This window comes from Pinus tabuliformis, chromosome 7 (genome assembly GCF_031772625.1).
Source record: "Pinus tabuliformis cultivar Carrire ecotype Pingquan chromosome 7, CPIR1, whole genome shotgun sequence".
NCBI lineage: Eukaryota > Viridiplantae > Streptophyta > Pinopsida > Pinales > Pinaceae > Pinus > Pinus tabuliformis.
Window position 1 is genome coordinate 852,505,305 of NC_142293.1, and position 17,848 is coordinate 852,523,152.

The 17,848-nt window shown below is 37.7% G+C and overlaps 1 protein-coding gene across 3 annotated transcripts in view; it reads right to left on the reverse strand.

Moving 5' to 3' along the window:
• Positions 1 to 17,469, reverse strand: part of DRIP2 (DREB2A-interacting protein 2) — a 199,203-nt gene extending 181,734 nt beyond the window's left edge. For 2 of the 3 annotated variants that reach the window (XM_089459019.1, XM_089459022.1), the window contains exon 1: positions 17,003 to 17,469. The gene's annotated coding sequence lies outside the window, so the exon portion shown is untranslated. The remainder of the gene's footprint in view (positions 1 to 17,002) is intronic. The other variant, XM_089459023.1, reaches the window with a different exon arrangement.
• Between the last annotated feature and the right edge of the window lie 379 nt (positions 17,470 to 17,848).

The window sequence follows — 17,848 nt, forward strand, 5'->3', positions numbered from 1 at the left end:
TGTTGAGGAAGAGATATATGTTGAGCAACCTAAGGAGTTTGAGACTTTCAACAGAGACACACATGTTTGCAAGCTAAAGAGAGCTCTTTATGGGCTCAAGCAAGCACCGAGGGCATGGTATGCCTAGATAGACAACTACCTTCTAGGATTGGGCTTCACTAAGAGTGAGGTAGATCCCAACCTGTACTACATTGTGGTTGGAGGTCTTCTGCTCATTCTAGTGTTGTACGTGGATGACTTGATACTGACAGGAGCAGATAGTCTGATCCAGGATTGCAAGAAGGATCTTGCAAGGGAGTTTGAGATGAAGGACTTAGGGTTGATGCATTATTTCCTTGGGTTAGAGGTATGGCAATGTGACGGGGAGATTTTCTTGGGATATGGAAAGCACACGCAAGAGATTCTCAAGAGGTTCCACATGCAGGATTGCAGGCCATGACCATGCCTCTAGTCACAAACTAGAGGAAGGTGGATGCTACCAAAGCAGAGCGAGTTGATGTCACACTTTATAGCTAGTTTATTGGGTTGTTGATGTATTTGGTGAATGCACGACCCGACATTTGCTTCACAATTAACTAGTTGAGCCAGTTCATGGTTAAGCCGACTAGAGTTCCTGATTAAGCCTACCAGTTCATAAATGCAGATTGGGCAGGAGATTCAACAAACAAGAAGAGCACTTCGGGTTATACATTCAGTGTTGGGTCAGCAGTTGTTTCCTGGTTCAGTGAGAAATAGAGATCAATGGCATTGAGCTCAGCTGAAGTTGAGTACATGGCTGCCAGCCTGGCAGCTTGCGAGTACATATGATTGAGGAAGTTGCTTGTTGGGTTGTTCAGTTAGAAGTTGGAACCCACATGCATACCCTGTGACAATCAGAGTTGCATTAAGCTCTCTAAAAATCCAGTGTTTCATGACCACTCCAAGCACATCAAGATCTGGTACCACCATATCAGAGATTGTGTTCAGAGGTTTAAAGTTAACTCCAATACGTGCCTACAGAGGAGCAAACGGCTGATATTCTGACCAAGGCATTGCCAAGGGGCAAATTTGTCTACTTCAGAGATAGAATGGGTGTAGTACAGAACACCTTCCTCTCTAAGAGGTGGTGCTGAATGGAGTTAGAGAAGGAAGGATTCAGCTAAGTTTAGAGGTGCACTAAATTTAGCAGAGGGATCCATAGTCCACTACTTGCAGATTTTTATTATTTCCTATATATCGACTTCAGAAAAAAATAATTTTCCTAAAGTCAATTTATAATTTATGCCAGCCTAATATTTTAAAGTATTCACAGCCTTGGTAGTGCTTTGTGGGGCCCAGGTCAAGTTATATGGGGGAGGTAAGGCAACTGGTGGGGAGTTCGAATTGTACATCAAAATAGTGTGTGTTCTTCTCAACTGTTGCAGCCAGGTTACTCAGCACTAGGGCTTCATTACTAGTGCATTAGGGCAAAAAGAAAGTGGCCATACGACCCTCAGATTTCCCATCCAAGTAATTCCGACAGGCAGAGAGAGCTTTTCAGCTCAGAAAGCCCAAGCAGAAGGCAGTACAGATTCATATGGATTCTGTAGGTGGAGAGGGCCACACGGGGGAGGAGCAGACTGTGAGTGTAGTGCGCAATCCAGTTTGGACGCAGAGAGACCTTCATGAGTTGCTGAGAGTGAAGGGAAGTTTTTTCCCTTTATATTCTAATTTTTTCCTAAAAAAACAATTAGTTGAGAAGAAATAAGAGAACACACACAAGTTGCAGGTTTTCCCAAGTTGGGGTTTCCTGGGTAAATTTCTGGTGTCGAATATTTTATGTGCTTGTGTCTTCAAGTTTATTTTCTGCTGCAATATTCAGTTAGGAAACTCAGTCTATTTGATTAATGCTTTTGAAACTTCAGGTCCAGCTCTTTCATCTCTGAAATTTCATTAAATTAGTTGCTGGGTTTTAAAAACTAACAATGCCAACCAAGAAAAAAGCCCAATTGGGCTAGCTCGAGTGGTTGAATGCTTTGACCTTCATGCAAGAAGTCTCAAGGTGATATGTGTGGGTGTGTTGATTCTTGAATGCTTTGAATTTCGTGCAAGCTGACTCGAGGTCAATCACCTAGACTGGTTGCATCTATTGCATGCCTCACTTGACATCCCTATGAGATCAAGGGCCATAATTGGTGCCAACAGGTTTACACTAGGTACCATCCACAAAATGCAGGGAAATGCCCAGAGGTTTCCCTACAAGGTTTTCCTTGGAAAAGAAAAATATTCCATAAAACAAATATGAACCAGAAAAATAGAACGTCGAGCTATTTGAATATATGTTGCTACAAACATTCTACAAACTCAAAAAATGCATTCTGCTATGAAAAACTTAGATTGCATGTTTTAGGAGGGGCAGAAGGACTATTTTATGGGAAAAAGTTAGACTTTTTAGAAATATTTTCGGAAAAATCACATTAGAAAATCTTTGTCGATGCGTTTCGAACCAATGAGTGTGGTTCATCGTCAGGACAAGTTGGTTCGAAATGCGTCGACAAAGATTTTCTAATGTGATTTTTCCGAAAATATTTCTAAAACTCTGATTATGGATCACAGAAGCTTAAATTCAATCAAAAAGTTAGACTTTCAAGGCCCCACTCATTGTTTTTCTTGTAATGTCTTAAATGTATTTTTTGAATGGTTTTCTTGAGAGGATCTCCTGGCTTGATGTTTCTAGCAAGGGAGAAACAGATCTTGTAAAGATCCTTCAATACTTCAAACCAGAAATGTATCTTATGGATCCGGATACAGATCCACAGAACATAGATCTTCAATCCTCCATAGGTGGATCGGGTAACTAAGAACACAGATCATACAACATAAATTCTGCAATTTAAAAACATGACAAAGGAAGTTCCAGAACCTCGAAGGTTTGTTGACCATCCACAATACTCCCAAGAAGTTTCATTTCTGCTTTACAAGTTGTTTTTAACTCAAACAGATAAGTTGCATGTTGTTATCTGTTTTGAACCAAGGAACTCTCATGAATACGCAGTATAGCATAAACAGATGCATGATCACTAAAACAAAGGAGGCTCAACTTTTCACCACATTAGAATATGAGACCAATAAGAAATAAGATAGCAAGGACAGAAAGGACAAATCGCATTACAAAGATCACATATACCATTTTCTATTCCTTTGAATAAAATGCTAAAGTTACTTCATATTGTTTTGTTCAATGATATTTTAATATGCTTCAAGTTCAATGAAATAATTTTGCAGACATTGAAAACACAATCCTCTGAAGCCTGAACAAGCCACAGTAGAATACTGGGGGAATTTAATTAGCTTAGGGTAACATACATAAAGATGAGAAACAGATTATATGTATCCTAGAACGATCAACATAAGAAACCATTGAGGCTGAAAAAGACAATCTCTGTAAAGGCATGCCAAAATATGCTACTTACCATTCTTTTTTTAAGTAATTCAGATGAAATACTAACATGAATGCCAACATTGCAACCTATCAAACAAAATCTGACATGTACTCTGAGGAAACAATAATTTCACCAATCAAACATTTAATAATAGCAATCTGTTGTTAGATTCGTACTCTCCTGGAACAAAGGAGCTTTGGGAAGAATTCCTGTCTATTTTTACTAAGTCAGACTCATGAAACAACTAAATCACCTGGTGCCACAGTGACCTCATTTTGATGACCATAAAAATTTTAACAATGGAACAAATTATAAAATATAAAAATATAGACGACAGAAAGAAAAGCTCCAAAAGCAGGTCCATTGTCTATCCAAAACAGGCCTAATAAACATTATTCCAGGCTTCAACCTTAAAATTAGGAGATAAGTTGTATGTGGGTTATACTGTTTCAAACAAAGGTCTAATAAACAGGTGCCCAGGGTTGCAGGGGAGTGGCTCCCCCTCCCCCTCAAACCCGCTCCTGGAGCGCACTCCCAAAATCGCTCCCGCTTCCCCCCGCCCCCGAACCCACTCCCAAAGTGACCCCAAATGCAATTTTTTTCAAAGGAACAATAATTTTTGTGTGGGGCAGCCTAATGATCAAGCCTATGGCCCTAGTATTGATATGTGATTCACGGTGATGTTAAATTCTTAAAGTAAAAGGATGAAAATGAAAATAAATTACCATGAAATGACTCAGGATGTTTGAGAGTGGTTCCGACCTCATTGGATTTCATATGGAGAAAGTAGAATTTTAGATCACATTCAAAACCCAAAGACTTATCAGTTTTTCAGGATTTCAGGCTTGGGAGGATTGCAATGTTTTCATTGGATTTTGTTATGTATTAGGATATGGAACTCATATTTAATCAAGAGCACCAATCCCTCTATGTACCTTGATGTTAGTGACATTGGTTGTCGAACTCCTCTATCATGACCCTACTAAAAATGTACCCATCACTCAAACAAAATCTTGACTTGACATGCTAAGTTTTTTCTATCTTATGTTAATGCTTTGAGGTTGACATTAACGACAAAGATCCCTATACGGATCCAGACGTAATGACAAAGATACCTCTGGATATTAATGCTTAGAGGGTGATATTAATGACAAAGATCCTGATTTTCCAACAAGACTCAAAAATTAGACATTTCTCATGTCGGCAAGAGGCCCAAGCATTAGCAATAGATAATAGATTTACTTGTCTTTTCTAGTTTCGAGTAGTTTTTATAACTGTTGACTCTTTCATATTTATTATGATATTTTTTATTAACAATATATGGCAATTTAAGTTTGAAGTTGGCAATTATAACTCATTGGTAGTGAATTATGAATATGATGCTTCGTGAAAGTTGAAAGTTGTTTCATTTCATTTCATTTTATAACATATCATTTCATGTTAGAATTTAATATAATTTTGGTGATCAATGATGATAAATGTCATGTATTGAATTTTGAAAGCTTGAAACTTTAAGATTGATGAATCATGAGACTCAATATGTTGTATGTTACTAATTTGTGGACGTGGTTGATGAAGATTATAACTTCTAGATGATTGATGTTATAAGGTTAAATCTATGTTTTTGTGTTTTTTATATCTAATTCATCATTCTACATGTTGTTGTTGACATATATGCATCAAAATATATAAAAATATATATTATATAAAAATTTCCTCCCAAACTAGGAGCTTTTGAAAATGTCACTCCCCGCTCCCGCTCCCAAGTAACCTTTTAGGTGCCTATTCTGCTTAGGATTACCGATAAATGATGTAGTTATACGAGTTAAGAATCAAATGCATATGTTCATTTTAAATTATGTCATTTGATGAAACATTATTCTAGGGTGCTTCACAAAAAATGCCTTCAAATCCCTGGGATGATGCTAAAGAAGAAATAGGCAAAAATCAGAAAATGTAATTGGCTTCCAGCCAGAAATTTTGTATGCATTGAAATTAGATTAGGAGGGAAAAGTAATAGTTTGTCTCACTCAAGCGTAACAAGCTAAAATCCCGCATATGACTATTTGTATGTCAACATTTAATTGTTATAAATCCCAACCCTGACATATTTGGAAGAATATTTCAAGATTTTCTATATGACAACATTCCAATTTGATTCATTCCTAGTTCCATGACTCATTTCTCAACAAACCCAGCAGTATAGAAATTAGTCAACCCGAGAATATATATACCACAAACAGTGCAACAAATCTATTGGCTCACAATCACTCCACTCAAATTTTCACCAAAACTGAGTCATCCAGGATTTAGACAACTAATTGAACTATGCAATCAAAACAGCTACTAGTCAAATGCATATGACAGGGATTTCAGCATACGAGAAGATGGCAATATTCACAGTATCTCATATATGAAAAAATAAATGGACACTTATGTCGATAAACAAATGACAAATACCACCAAGACCACTAAAGGCATCATTAAGGAAAATCCACAGCCTAAACATTAAATACTTTACATAAAAACAAAGACATGTTGTACTAGTGTTGCGAATATTGTGATTTAATCGCGATTTTTTTGCTGAAACGATTAAATCGGCCGATTAAATCAGTGATATTTTCATTTTGAAAAAATCGCGATTTAATCCCGATTTTTGTATTATTTTTTTTGCCGATTTTTTGCCAATTTTTACCGATTTTTTCCAATTTCAGACCCTCGCCGATTTAATCCCAATCACGATTTTCGCAACATTGCGTTGAAGAGACCACTTACGGCCTACAGGTACCAGATATGGATGACAACTAATGTGTGAATACAGCTAGCCCTTTCGTGTATAACTTGAGGAGTGTTGACTGCCAAGTTGCACTTAGCAGATATGAAGACTCCATAGCCCATGACATAGAATGTACTTCAAAAAAGTTCAGAAGTCCGCAAGGCATTCCAGCCCCTTTCTCTCTCCTCTTTCTTCTTTTGTCCTCAAATTCCGCAACCCTAAGGGGAGTTGTAAAAAATATCACTAGCATGATGAATAAAGATATGTAACAGGACTAGGAGAGTTGGGACTCGATCAGCAAGTGAGTACACCCTAGAGTGTTTTTTCAACTTAGCTAATTATTCTCGCTTTTTAGCGGCGAATAATTAACTGAGTTTTTTCACTCATGCATACCCCCAACGCTGGGGTGACGGCTTGAAGATTGAGCCCCTAGTAAATCTTAGTGTCTATGTTCGATGTATATTACCATGCTAGGTCATCTCTGAAATTTTGCAGAATTTGACTAAGTCTAGATACAGTCTTTTAATAATTAAAATTTTCATACAAGCCGACAATTTTTAATTATGTTTTATGTAAAATGTAATAAAGTAATGCCAGAATATGTCGAGGGTCTATGAGTACTCAAAGTTCATCCTCTCCACCTCAACATTCTTCTGGACACACTTTGGGGGTCAAAAAGTCACTTCTAGCCCCTCAAAACCCACATTTCCCAAGTCTAGTGGGAAAATTGGAAATAAATTGCTAGAAAAATAACTAATTGGAGAAATAATAAATATTTCCACATAACAAATGAAGTGGTAATGACATGGAAAATCATGTCAAGTCAAAGATTAGTCAAAAGACAAATTTGAGGGTGATTTGGCACACACATCATCAAGGAGTTATTGAGCTACATGGATGTCGAGTTAAGTGACCAAGTGTGGGGTCGATTTGTTTATGTGGCAAGTCGAATCTCTCATAGAGAATCAGCACAGAACTTGAGGATCTGTTAGAAGATTTGATGGAGATTTTTGTGTAGTATTGTCTCCACTACACTCCGTTACTCCTCACACTTGTACATTCCAACCATTACTTCAGCCCACACGTTGGCATATTTGGCAGGCTACACACAGTCTTGAGGAGCAGCGTTTTATAGGTGTCATCATATGGTTGATGATTGACATTCAATGGGAGTTTGTCTCCCCTCTTCACCTACTATCATTCACACATGGCAACCAGCAAAGGGAACTCGAATTTCTTGCACATGAGGAAAAGGATTATGCTGGCCAGCACAGGGAGATTTCGCACCAGTCAAGGGACATCTACAGCAGTTCTTGAGCCACTTGGAAATTCAACTTCTTCATTGGGGTCTCCACCATCTCTCCACTTGTCATTGGACTTCTTCATTGGGATCTTCTCCTAAACTCCGATAAAGAGACCCATTGGGCTATATTGTATTCATGGTTGGAAGCTAGATGCTTGTTGTTACTATAATCAAATTTTTGTTGATCAATAAAGGAAATTCTTTGGGGGATACATGTTTGTCTTGTGATGCTTACTTTGAGGATGAGGTAAAATTTATTGTTGATTTTGTTCTTCATGCTATGATTATATTTCATTGAGTTTATATTGCATAGCTAATTGATTTTGTGTATTGCCTGAGGGCATTATTGTCTAGGGAAGGAAGATTGCAATTACTTGCAATCTCCCTTGAGCTTGCCATATCCTGAGCACTTGTTGTAATTTGTTGTTCTCGGTTGAACAACAAATTCAACTTTGCCTTGATCATAGTTTTAAAAACCGGCCACAAAAACCGGTAACCGGTCTAACCGGCCGGTTGGAGGCCTGGCCGGTCCGAACCGGCCTAACAAACCCGGTTTATTACCTTATGTGCCCAAAAACAGGCCCTAACCGGTCAAAACCGGCCGGTTTAGGGCGGAACCGGCCGGTTTGTAGCAAACCGGCCGGTTCCGTCCTAAACCGGCCGGTTTATGGACAGTTTGGTTTTGAATCTGTATGCAGGCTATTGAAGGCATTCCTGAGGCTGAATCAAACCTTAATCTGCGCAACAGTATGTAGACAAGGCTAAAGTCCGAGCTGAGGCATTCCTTGATTAGCTTACTAATTATCCTTGGTTCGAGTTTAACCTGAAACTTCTTTCACATAAGATCTGGAGAAAGGTTTGATTGTTTGTCATTGATTTTGCCGTTGATCTGAAGCTTGTGATCAGACCTAGATCAAGCTCACTTCAAGCCTCCACACCAGTTGCAAATTCTCTGAAATGTTTGCAGTGAATCAAGATCAAACAATGGTTAATTTTTGCAAGGAACAACAGTACATTGTGGTGGATTGTCCTTGTTAGACTGAGACATATTCAGTCCTTTCTAGAAACTAAACTGAAGCAAAATTCCGTGGCATCATTGAAGAAGAATTTGTGATCCTTGAAGTTTGAGGTACAATACTCCTGAGATCATTTAAAAATCATATTGAAATTGTACTTGTGGGTGAGGTCATGAAGTGCAACATTGATGAATCCTCTGGATGTTTTGACAAGCCCAAACTTGTGACCAAAAAGCTGCAGCAAATTCCCTTCAGATCTGTGATATAAATAGTTGGTCACTGTAGGACAAGTTCCTTGATCAGATTCACCTCTAGGAGTGAAGTAGAAGGGCATATGTATCAGCATTGATAATCAATATTGATTGATATCTTCAGGATACTTTCATCAGTAACATCTATGATTCCAGCAATGGTCTGAGTCTAAACATCAAGCTAATTTTCTATCTATGATCCTTGGCTGGTAGTTAACATGACTAAGTATGCAGAGTTTCTAATATTGCAAGGGTTTGTGTATTAACCTTCATTGATGCCATATTACTGTGCCAGCCATTTATGGATGTTAGCTAAGATGATCACAGTGACATGTATTATTGAGTTTATTGGCAAGCTTGTTAAGACAGAATATGCTCGTTAGATTCTAATGATGATGTTGAATTGATGGGCTAGTTGTTACACTGCTTGATGTTATTAATGAGTAGAAGTTTCTTATTGTTGAATACCTAATCACTGTCAAGAATCTACTAGGGTTTTCATATGTTGATCAGATTTGAAGTCTATGGCAATGGAATTGGAAATATCATCTCATTGATCAAAGTTGCAAGATACGACTAAGACTGCTAAGCTGGGTTGATCGTGTGGTTGGACAAAGTGCAGCTGAGGCCTGCAACTAAGTTTTGACAGTGACATACAATTGTTGGGAAAAGACAGAGTTTGTTGATGGTCTGTATCAGTCTCCAGTGTGTGTTTGTTTGGCTTAGTGCACATGATGATATGTACCTTCAGCAGAACTATTGAGGTGCTAGGGTTTCATGCTTGATGTTGTTGTAGCAGAGTTATAGTTGAGCTGTTGGTATATAAATGAGCAAACTTTGCATATTTTGTCTCTATTGGCTTGGAATCATGGTTTTACATCTTAAAAATAGTTTTGTTTCATTAAAAATTAATTATTTAATGTATTTTTTAAAAACCGGTTCGTTTAGACCAAACCAGTCCCGGTTAGACCGGTTCCGGTCGGTAAACCGGTTCATTAGGTGGACCGGTCCGGTCACCGGTTCCGGTTTTAAAAACACTGGCCTTGATATCACAAGTCTCTTGTATTAATAACTGGTTTTGCAAGTGTTGATTGTGTTTCAAGGCAAGTTACCAAGTCCCTTTGGAGGTAGGGGATGCCTTTGGTTGGACCATCCATTACCAGTGACCTCAAGGAGTTCGCAAGTCACTCAAGCTAAGGATTTTCCAAGGACATCATTTGATAATTGATAAGGGGGTTCCTATAAGCCTCATACTCTTCCTTAGATCAAATTTAAAATTCAATTTCTATTAGTTATTTTAAATTGTGCTTCATTTCACATCAGGGATAGAAGGCTAGATAATTGGGCTTAGGCCCATCTTTCTCTCATTAAATCAGCTCATGCGAGTTGATCTAGTGAGGAAATTATCGTACAAGTGTATTATAATCTCATTTTCATCCATAAGATTTTAATCACATGAAGTCAAATCTTCCTCTTGCATATTTCAGCATTATTTCTCTTGCATGCTAGCTTTTCTCTTGCTGTCCTATTGGTGTTTTTGGAGACAAATTTGAATTTGAGAAGGAGAGATAAAGTGCATGCCTTGCAGTCCTTCTATTTGAACCTTCAGGATTAATACCCTCTCCTCTCTATTCATCATTTTCTTCTTCCAAGAGCCTCACAAGTGTGAGGAATTGTAACCTTCATCATTTCATTGTTCAATCAAGGCTTTCAAGCCTTCCATAAGAAGGATTTATTTTGAGTAGTTTGTAATAATTCATGGTAACTCTTGGGAAAAGAGTGGTTTTGGTTTTCAACCTCATATTGTAAACTCTTCCCAAGAAATAAGCCCTCATCTCTATAAGTGGGCTCTCACACAACTAATAATAAAAAGACTCATTTTTCTTTCGAAGCTTGGGGATCATCCCATCCTTCTCTCTTTTGAGGGAGGGAGATCTCAGTGTGTTTGTTGTGGTCTCATTTTTATCTCTTTCATTTCTTGCAAGTAGTTTAGCTTCTCATTTCTTGTTTCATGCTCATATATGTGATCTAGTTACATGCTCATTCTATTCACTAATTTTGAGCTAGTTGTTTATTTTATGTTCATCTCATTTAGTTGTTACTACTTGCTAACCTTCACATAATCATTTTGCACGTTAGTTTCTTTCAACAAATTTTACTTCATTTCGATGCTAGTGTCATCTAACTTGTTAATTTAGTTTTATTTACTTGTAGAAACATCTAATTTCCATTTTGCATGCTCATTTGATTTAAATTTGCTTACATAGCTCATAACAATTTGTTTCATTGTAATTTGCTACTTTACTTTGAGCAATCTTTGTATCTTTAGCAATTGCAATTGTCATTTTGTTTCACTAAGATTAACCTCCAACATAAGTTGGTTGTATAGAGACTAGGACCCCTTCCCCAATATTCATTTTCCCTTATTTGTAAGAAAGGTAAACATGTGACCACTGACCAGGAAATTCAAGTTTGGTTTGTCCAACGTTCGAGAACTGGCACATGGGTTGACTTGGTGGACTAAGTGGATACTCATTAATGAAGCTAAGCTTCTCCACTTGAGGCCCCTTGCAACTATCCCTATCTTTACAAGGATATAAGTTTAAGGAGGAAGTTTCACCTTAGAATAGGTAGAATAGGCCTAATAAAATAAACCAAGAGCAGCTCTACATCACTTTACTTTCCTTGCAATATATTTCATGTTCATGCTATCTTGAATGTCATTTCATTGATCAAGTTTCATTTCTAAGCATTGTTCACTTTATAAGTAGCATTTTACAATTGCAAGCATCTCAAGTTTACTTTTATAAGCAATTACATTCTTGTACTTGGAACATTTCATTTGAAGTTCACTTGTTTATCTTGAAGTATTTGGAGTTTATTTACTTATCTTGGAGTATCTTTCATTGGTGCAACTTTTCCTTCAAGTATATTTCATGTGAACCTATTTTACTTTCAAGTGCAAATTGTATCTTTATTTGCCGCCTTTCCATTACATGTTCTTACTTTACAAGTACCATATCCTTCCTTGAGCATTTATTTTTTGCAAGTTTACTTATTTGGCACTGGTCTTATCATTTCAAATATTGCAAAGATCTCCTCTTGTCAATATCATTGCTTATCTATTTGTTTTATATATAATATGTTACATGGCCATATCATTTACCTGTTGAAGTATTTACATGTTTCAATTTGATGGTTGATGTATATCTTGGCTAACTAATCTTTCGTCTCCTAGAACCTGTTTAGTATCACTAACCAAGCCTTAGATTTTCCTTAGGGTCTACCCCCGTTGGTCTCATCTAAGCAAGAGCCTAGATGGAGGTGTTGGGAATTGGGTGACAGCCTCAACTCACAGCTTGCCCCCAAGGCCACACCAAGTGGAGTTAGGAATTTTCTCCACGCTAACCTTCGGTGTGGAATCAGGTGACAACAAGGAGCATATTACTCAACAGGCAGAATTTCTGCCTTAAAGTTTCACATAAACAGCTACCCTAAAGCAGATGAGAAGGCCTTTTGCTTGAGCTTGAGCGAGCAAGTTGCAACAAACGTGTTAAATGTTGTTTAGAAAGGATGATGCGACAGACTAAAACCATTCATGGAATTAACAGTAAATGAGGTAATAGTTGCTCAGTAGGGACATTTTATTGTCTACCTCTTCCCAAAGTTACTAAAACATATATGAAATTTTATTTGATATTTTTTTAAGTGCCTTTTATACAATATGATTGTATAATAAACAGTCAAGAACATGTATTTCCTGCTTGGAGGTCACTGTTTCAAATCCAGAGGGGATAGTAAGCAGGTAGGGTATGCACACCTTTGTAGACTAAGTCGTCAAATCACTGCACGGAAGGGGTCCCTTGTCGACAAACAAAGGGAGCTCATACATCAATTAGGCATCTGGCTAGGCCATGACTTTGAAATTATATTATTATTATTATTATAAAAACTATGCAAAGAAAGAAAATGAGAAATTTCAGTTGTCTTTAGATATACAAGAGACATATCAAAGGAATCTCAAGCTTTGAATAATGAAAACTCTGAAAATCCCGGTTCCTTCCATAGATTTGCCTACCCAATGGTCATCTAGCAATCTGAGATGGGAAAGAATTGTCCGGCTTGTTCACATCAATTTCATAATGCCTTGCGTGCCCTGGCATGCTTGTATCCCAATTCTGCAGATATGAAGTTCAGCTCATTATAACTGGAAATAATTTATTCTGTGAAACACTGGACCTGAAGAGCTCCCGTTTACAAGTTAAATATACACTTCTGGCAATTGTGGGTCAAAATACATGTACAAAGGTGCCTGAAACCAGTTCAGAAGTCTATGTTCCATATGATAAATCAGTACAGTAATTAACATTTCCGGTTTTCGGATATTTGTGCACAAAGATATAATTTATGTCATTTTGTTCTGGATCTCTCAGGCTCCACACTAATACTCTGCTTCCTTAAAATTAAATCCTGAAATTTAAGAACTTAAAGGAAAGGGATCGGTGCAGTCATTATAAAATAAACAATGAACCAAACTAGAATAAACACATAATTTATATGGCCATAATGAATCATTACTGCAATTTCTAACTTTGTCGGCATTATTTTGCTACCCCAAACCCATCCCCAGAAGAGCTGTTCCACTTGTACCAGCTAACATTGATAGCCTTGTTAACATTTTTAAAGAATTTAAAAGGTGCACGTATCCAACCAACCTAGTCAACAGATGATCGTAAATCTTATAAGAAGATCATAAATCCCATAATTATGATCATAAGTCAAGTTCTCTTATCCTTTGTTCTTGGGTCCTCTTTGATATTGCTTGTTGACTCCTTTTGCTTCTAATTCTTTTCCATGTATGTCCTCCCCTTTTGTTTGTTTCTTAAATTTCTTCCTAAAAGATCTATCACTGCGATTTGTAGTCCAGAGTGTTGTCACTTTGTGACTCCTCATGGTTTGAGTTTTTGCTCTATATCCTATGGGGTGAGCTCTCATAGGTATAGGGGCTTCCGTTTGCTTCAATTCCTTGTTTACTTTGATCATCATGTGCTTTTTTGTCAAAATTACCTTCAATTTTGGGCATTTATTTGTTTCGTGGCCTCTTGGCTCACATGAATGATGAAACACAACATGCGTAACCATGACTATTGTATATGCAATTCTGTGCCATATGTCACATTCTATATAGAAAGAATTTGCATCTTCCCTTTTGGTGATATCACATTAATGACGTCACTTTATAGCCATTTTTATTGTTCATTTCTCACTATCCTTCTTGGTAAGCTTGGACATTAAAGACATTTAACTCACTCAACCTTACAGGCTCATCTCTATTGCCAAACATGATCATGTTCCTTGTATTATTAGAGCAATCCAGGGATCCATGGTTTGGAGTGTCTTCATCCTCACAATAACTATCCTTGTTCAACTTTCGTGGGCAAAAATCTCATCTGTCTTTCATGGCTCATCTTCAATCTGCTTTGGCCTTTATTTGTATTTCAGTCGTTCTCCATGTCTGCATGCTTTTGCAAATTTCTTTAATGTGTTTTGCATTTTTTGAATTTTGTTTGTATTTCTTATCTTTTATTTTCTTCGTCCATCACAAAAATGCCTAACAAAAATTTATATTTATTATTCCCTTTCTATTGCTACATTGCCTACTTTATCATATATCCTTGGCCTTGTTGTTCGGGTATTTGCTTGAATACTTGAGTTGAGTAATAACTGATGTCTAACAAAAATTTCTATTTATTATTCCATTTCTATTGCTACATTGCCTACTTTATCATATATCCTTGGCCTTGTTGTTTGGGTATTTGCTTGAATACTTGAGTTGAGTAATAACATGATCTAGCTAATTTGCGCTTCTTAATTATGAGTGTGCTTATGCAATTTTAATTATGAGAACTTCGGTAGTCACCAAAGAAAGACATCCACATCACAATAGACTACAAAGTAGACTACTTAAACAGCACAGTATTTCAGCTTACCCCTGGCACATTGCCTGTTCCCCCTGCCTAAACCTTTAGGACAAAATGATAATAAAATGATTACACCCTATGGATGAATGCATAATGCACTACAAATGATCTTCTCAGACCAGATGAGTTCCTGTCACAATCGCCTTTCATATATCCTACAGATATGTTTACACCAAGGTTTGGATGTTTGTTTAAGGGTGACACGAAGTTCTAATATCTAATAATATTTCTATACCTTAAAGATTACATTTTAGAAGTCATCTGTAAATCTGGAAACTCCAACACTGCAATTGAAATAGGCAAGTCAAATAGTGGGAATACAATTGACAAAGATCTTCACAGTATTCGGTCCTAAATATGAGAAAAAACAAAAATCAATTGCATCATTGTCTAAGCTCGACACCCTATAAGTCAAGAAAAGGCAGGGCGTTCCCAGTAACTTCATCCCACTGCTCTTAAACGGAAGATTGTTGGCTTAAATCTTCTACAAAAAAAAAACTCTATGGGACTGAAAAGCAAGCTACCACTTACCTCTATGCATGTTAAAAAAACCATAAATCCGTTGAGAATTGCACAGTTTATCTGTTAGAAGCAATGACACAGGCTCAACAAATAAACTAGCAGCCTCATTGTTTGCTTCTTATATAGGAATTGAAGCTCAGTCCGGATTTTCTGCTGTCATTTTGCAATTCAGATTATGCTTCAGCAGATTCTGAATTTTATAAGAGAATGCTACTACATATTGTTCAAGTTCAAAACAACAAGGTGCTGAGGCGAATTAAGCCTGTTCCTTGGTCCTGTTGCTTCAAGTGCCTCACTCCTCTTTGATTCATAAGTTGTAAGATGAAAGGTTTTGAAGTGAAAAGGCATCTATCTAGGCCCTCGATATATTCTTTTAGAGCAATGAGACTGCCAAAAACAACAGGGTTTATATGGCTACTGTACACTGGTGAACACTATGGATCTGACCTGAACGGATCCATCAGGCAAAGGAAAAATCTTTAGAATGACAGCAAAAAGACAAGAATGAGCTTGAACGCTTACATAAAAAGCACACAATCAGGCTGCAATTGCTCCCAGAATTGTTCGTCTACGGAAAGAAAATTTCTGGATCAAGCAACTGAACCCCCATATCAATTTCCTTCGAACCACCCCCAAAACCCCCTTTTTATGATTCCGAATATATGCTCGTTTGGTCTACCACTCCTAAGAAGAAAATGGGACTTGTGGCTACGACATAGAGAGAACCATCAAACCCAACTAGAAGGTAGCAGTCCTAACAAAGATTTCTAACGTAACAATGTCATGGGGCAGACTAAGCACCACTTCCCGCACCTGGTATTATCTTAATATTGTGTCCTGTTGGCAATTCTATGCATGTTTACCTCGATATAGCGTGTTGGCACTATGAACTGGCCCTCGAAGAAAGGAAAACCAATTACAGTGACGAAGATAAGCGTAGGAATGTCCATAATATGAACTGTTTCACTCCATGAATTATTCGCAGTTTAAATCGTATTCCAAATATGTATGCTTCGAACGAAGATTTCAAAACATCCGCAAAATGCGTACATTCTGCGGATAAACACTATACTACGCACAGCGAGATTCAAATATTTTAATTTCAGACAAATAGAGGTATCCTCGGCACTGAATCGAATTACTCGCTTCCAAACTATGCATGTATCTTGAGAACTACGCAAAAAAACGTCGAAGACCGAAATTTGTCAGTATCATGGACGTCGAAGGTTAAAGGTCCGCCGAGGCTAGCAACGCTCGACACCGAACCGACAACCTCGCTTGATTTCCTTTGGCCATTTTATAGAATTCCGCAGTAAATTAACGTTGTGAGAAATATCGTGCATGGGATTTTGGGTTCCGGCCCCGGTGAGATTCACTGAATCTCAAGCACCCGCAGCTCCAGTTCGATGTTCAGTTACATGCTTAACGCACCTAAATGAAAACCGAGAGGAAATCAACCGATCCTCGGCTTCCCCCCTTATTATTATAATAATACAATGCTTAAATGTTTGCATTCGTTGCTACAAAAATATCACTAGTACATAACAGACATTATCAATCAATACACGCCTCAGAATCCAGCAACAGAAGAGCAGGCCAGAAAGATTCAACTAAACTAAATATTCTGTGACTCGGCCTCTACGGGAATCGATCCCGAGATCTAGAAATAAATAAAAATTAGGATTTAAACATTGGATTAAAAGCTACATTTCCATGCACATTGAAGATGACGTGGACGAGGTGGCAACGTACCTGGTCATTTGGGGGACCGCCCGCCTGCCTGTCTGCCATTGAATGACTCCCGGACTATGCATAACAGTTTGAATTCGGAGATTGCGTGTTCGAAACCCTCGGAGTAAGTATTGTTTTATTCTGTCTACAGCAATCGGCAATCGTCGTCCGGGGAGGGTTTGAATGAATCAGCTCGCACACAGATCACCGGCTTAGGAGGGAGGGAGCATGTAAAGAAATGTAATGGGAGGCCTACTTTTGGATTTATAAGTAGAGAAATTATTAACCGACTGAAACGAGAAGATAGCTCAAAAAAGGATATCTATGACGAAAGCAAAGACATGGAGATATCTGTGCTTGCTTGTGGTTATGTCTTAAATTATTTTAAGTTGGGTCGTGTAATATTGTAGCTGAAGCATTTACCACATGTACATGCACTTCGTCTAGGATTCTGATTAGGTTTTCCTTGGGCTAAGAATCCACGTTCGATGTTTCAAGGCCTACCCTATACAGAGCAATGAGGGAGGGGTCCCAATATTGTCTTGTCTTCCCTACGTTAGATTCAGGACGTGATTGTGAGAAAAGTGGAACGTAAGAATCGCATCGTTGGTTTAGTTGGAAAAAGAATTCTTAGAAGTTTCCCTAGTGTGGGGCCAAGGCTAATCATGTGGAGCAAGTAAGCACGAGAAGAGTCGCTGGCACGTGGCATTGTTGGATTTAAGACATTATTTCTCAAACTGTCTCTCCACGTTTAGTTTATAGTTTCTTTTCCAATGAGAAAAATTTAGAATTAATTTAACGCAAAATCTTGAGCGGTATTTATTTTTTTTTGGATTTGATTGTTTAAGAGCAAATATGTGGTTACGT